Below are 5,021 nucleotides of genomic sequence, written 5' to 3'. Positions count from 1 at the left end.
ACTATTTGAAAATTTGAAGTCATTGTAGGCCGCAAAACGGCCTTATAGAGAATGATGCTTTGGCAGGGGCCTCAATGCTTATTACATTCATGCCAACAGTTTGACTGCTTGATGTCCAGGAGTAAAGAAGAAGATTTTTAAAGATTGTATTATTTTTGGTGGATTTAGCCCCACCCCTCAGGCCCCAGAGGGACAGCTAGGGACCATGAAGTTCTCAAATTTTGTTCCTTTTCAGCCATAGATGCTATATGCCAAATTTGGTTGAAACTGGTTAAAAGATTTTAGAGAAGAACCTAAAAATGTTCAAAATTAACGCACGACGAACGCCGACGGAAGAAAACGGATAGTGACTCGGGTGACCTAAAAAAAACTTCAGGGAGTTCTGAAAGTTTTTTTTCTGACATTATTGATATTTTAATTTAATTTAACAATGTAATTGAATCTGTTTATGAAGACTTAATTCATCAGATTTCATCAAGCTTTATGATAAACGTGATGACTTTAACTTTTCAATCGTCAACTTCCCGTACTTATGCGGCAATATACTTCTTCACCTGCATACGGGGTATATATCTCTCAGTTGATTCGATACGCAAGAGCATGCTCTACGTATGTACAATTTTTAAAACGAGGTAAATTATTGACAAACAAGTTGATGAAACAAGAATATCAGCTGTCTCGTTTAAAGTCATCATTTCTTAAGTTCTATGGTCGATACAATGACCTTGTCAGCAAATACAATTTATCATTGAGTCAAATGCTGACTGACGTTTTTCATACTAATTGTTAGGCCATTATTTACACATTGAATTGTCGACGGATTTTTCCGTTATTTCCCGATCATGACAAGGAGCACACGGCGGCTGTGACCGGTCGGCAGGGGATGCTCACTCCTCCATGGCACCTGATCCCCCCTCTGATGTTTAGAGGTCCGTGTTTACTCTGCGCCTATTTTGTATTGTTTAATGGACTTTTGAGCTTGAATACTGTTCGTTATCTCCATATATTTCATTCATGCATTCGCATAAGTTCAATGAGTGAGACACACTTATTTGCTTTTAATTTCATTTGCTTGTTTTTACTGAAATACAGTTTTGCTTCAAATTTATGTAATTTAATAATTTTTTATTTCGTGAAATACACCATTCTAATGTGTATTTGTTCAAACATTGAATTGAAATATACTAGTACCTTCTTAGAGTTTTCTTTGTGAAATTTCCTCGATGTCCATCTCCACGACCCCTGCATTTTTCTGAAGCGCAGATTTGTATTAAAGTTCTCAGCGAAACTTGCCCAGTTAACTGCAGTTGTACCATTAGCCATTCTTGAAAATCAAGCACATTGTTCAAGACTGCTTCATTCTACGTATGAATTGAGAAAACTGATGTCTTTCAGCATTAGGTTGTTTCTGTGGAAAAAGGAGTTTTTGTGGGAAAACTTTATTGTATGGTCCCTAGCTAACACCTTCAGGTTCAACTGGCCGTCGCAATGGTAAGGTGATTGCCAGTAAACCGTTGTTTCTACTTCTACACCATATTCTTCACTTTTTGTACACATTGTATAGAAATTCCAAGGATTTCCAAAATCTCATGGCTGTAAGCCCAGTATGTTTCCTACACGACTTCCCGGTAACGAACTTCCACCCCCTCTCTTTCAGGACATCTCTGAAACGGACAACTTGTCTCGGAAAAAAAGGAGAGGGAGTGGGGCTTCTTCAAAATAAAAAAAAAACAACAAAAAAATGGATGTAAATAGATTTGAATCTCAGAATCTGCTTATATAAGAACAACGAATTGATTTGAACGTATTATATTGTGTAACATAAAAGGATGGGAAACAAGTTCTGACAACTTACAAGTTCCTCTCTTGGCGTACGTCAAGTTAATACTGTAATAGGAGTAAACATTACAACACCATTTTCATTCGTAGCTCTAGAATATTTTTGAACACTCTCCTATATTTTCATGTTTATTATTTCCCATGTTCTTATTTTGATTTGAGATTCTGCTTGGTCTTATTTCCGAGCTTATTTGTACTTTTATTTGAACACCTCATGTGAATTGTAATGAAAACACAAGCTCCAATAAACAACTAAATTTATTAACCTTTGTATAGGCCAAAAAAAATAGTATTAAAAAATAACAATTGTAAATTTCTGCCTTGTAGAAAAATCCTAACAGCAGTATAAAATCCCCCCACCCTAGCGTACGGAAACTCTAGCCCAACCTAGCCGGGGAAAAGGCCTAGGGAAATTTAGGGAAAAAAACTTATTTTGAAATAGCTTAAAACTTATCTCCTAGATTTTAGATTTATGGCCTAATCGATTTAACATGAGCAATAGACGATGGCAATTTAGTCAAAATGCCTAATATCTTAAACATAATTTCTAGGATGCAACCTGTTAAATACCAAATAAACCTTTATTAAAGTGAGAGAACTTACAGCAAATTAATGCTTTCCAAGTTTTTCCACGACTCTAACAGTTACACGGGTTATATATTCTATGGGAAGAATAGAAACTTTAACTTAAAATCTTATGAATACACGCCCGGGGTATGAACTTTGACTGAAATTAGTAACATCCAAGGTTAACTTCCGTATTAATAGCCATTGAGAATTTATATCATCAAACGTAAACATTACCCAAAACATTTGATGGAAGCAACACGTGCCATTATATGAAAAGGTTTGTAAATATAAACAAATGATATGGGGGATAAGGCTGTATACAAATATATGCATGAAAACAGTAGTAACGACATTGCATATATAATACAAGGCATAAATGTATATAACAAAATTCATTCTTGCTACACCCCCCCCCCCTCCTTAGGATATAAATGATAATATCGTTTATTTCAAAGTAATATATTATATGAAGAATTTAAAAATTATAATAAGGAAGAAGTTAAATATCTCTTAACTTCTTAAATATTAAAAAAAAAAAATAAAAAGGTAAAAATAAAAAATAAAATATTGTCTGATCTCGGACAAGAGTTCCTGCTGTGGAAGGAGCTGCTGCCCTCCTCCGCAATCTGGCCTGTTCATTACGATATCGAATACGGGCTTCAGGGATCTTCTGGACGGGAATAAGCCCCTTCCCTGGATCTTCAAACTTTATATTCCCCACTGTTGTACTGATAATGTGATTTTCCAAATCAGGGTGCCGCTTTGTATGTTGTCGAGAAACGTGATTCTCCCTTCTTGCAGTATAATTACAATTCCCACAGTTGAATAAGACAATATTCTTGGAGTTTTTTTCTACCCAATGCTGTCGACACTTGGGGAAACTTCCTAGAAACGTTCCACATCCCTCAGCGGGGCAGGTCATGCCTCCTTCAATCCACTGCGGTCGTAAGTCGTCGTCAAATGAAGCCATCTCCTCTTCGCTTACGAAAATATCTAATACATCCATGAAGGCTATCTATCAAAATAATTGTACAAATAATTGTACAACAGATATTAATTTGTTTTTTTTTCTTCAAAACAAATCAATTATGCCAAGGTAATACCAGAATATAAGAATAGCGCGCCAACAGTCCAGCTGTTTTAGTTAATATTCCAACTCTTTTATATTACCATGAAATAATAGATAAACAATCTTCAAAGGTTAATAACACAAATTGGAAATTACAAATTATTAAATACATGTATAATATTTAAATAACAAATGTGAAAATAACAGAAAATTTTGAAAAATTCACTTATCTGAAACAAATCTGAATTATGTTATGGTGAGTAGCTCTCTCTGGGTTTAATTGTTCTCCCAGCTCTTGTTTTTACAGGAGATCCTTGATCAGGTTGCACCAAACAACTATTTGGAAGTGATTCATTGGCTGTTTCATTCAAGGTTTCATCAGAAGTTTGGTTTTCATGATCTTCCAACCAATTGACTGGAAGTTGTCTCCCTTGGAATGGTTTCAAATGATCCACATGGACATTTATTGGGTCACTTCCTGAGTTGAACTGTATTTCATAGGTAACATCTGAAATTTTCTGAATAATGAGATATGGACCCGTCCAAACCTGACCTAATTTATTTGACATTGCTGGTAAATATCATCTCCAAACCCATTCACCTGGTTCAAATTCTCTAGGTTTTAACCCTTTATCATAATAATGTGTCTGTCTCTGAGCAGCTATACCTAAATTCTGAAATGCAAACTCAAACGCATTGTTCATTGACACTTCTAACCATTTTACATACATTGAAGGACACAATTTCTCTGGATTTGCTGGTGGTATCCCGACCATGATATTTAAAGGGCATGAAATTTCCCGACCCAACATAAGCAAGTTTGGAGTACACTTTGTACTTACATGAAGGGAAGCACGATACGGCATTATGAGGTAAGGTTAATGATCATCCCAGTCATCTTTATTTTCATTGACAAAAGCTGACAAGACCATCAGATTGTTGTCTATATGGAGTGGTTCTAGTTTTCTGTATGCCTAGAAGTTTACAAAGTTCGGAAAATAATTCACTCTCGAATTCTCTCCCCTGATCAGTATGAATTTGATTTGGAACTCCAACACGTGAAATACATTCAGTAGCAAGTTTGTCAGCAACTGTAAGGGCAGTATGATCAGCTACAGCGTATGCTTCTATCCATTGTGAAAAAAAGTCACCTACAACAATGACATACTCATTTCCATTACTGGTTGTAGGTATCTATTGCAATTCTGTCTAATGGTTTTGTAGATTGAAGGTGAGAAGACTGAAATGGGGATCTTCCAAACCCTGGACCTGGTTTTCTATGTGCACAAAGATCACATGATTGACACCATAATTTAACATCATTTGACAAGCCAGGTCAATAGAACCTTCTCTTGACAAGACTTGTATGTTTTATCTCTCCTTAAATGACTTGAGATTCTGGAATTGTGTAGGGATTCTAAAATCTTTTCTCTCATAATTTGAGGGGCAACAATCTGAAAAAAAGTGTGACCTTGTGGGTCTTTTTCACTCACTCTGTATAAAATTTCATCAAAACCTATTTCAAACTCTTCCCACATTAGAC

This window comes from Saccostrea echinata, unplaced genomic scaffold (genome assembly GCF_033153115.1).
Source record: "Saccostrea echinata isolate AGI-Se365-2 ecotype Australia unplaced genomic scaffold, CSIRO_AGI_Sech_v1 ptg000033l, whole genome shotgun sequence".
NCBI lineage: Eukaryota > Metazoa > Mollusca > Bivalvia > Ostreida > Ostreidae > Saccostrea > Saccostrea echinata.
This window is presented reverse-complemented; position numbering follows the sequence as displayed.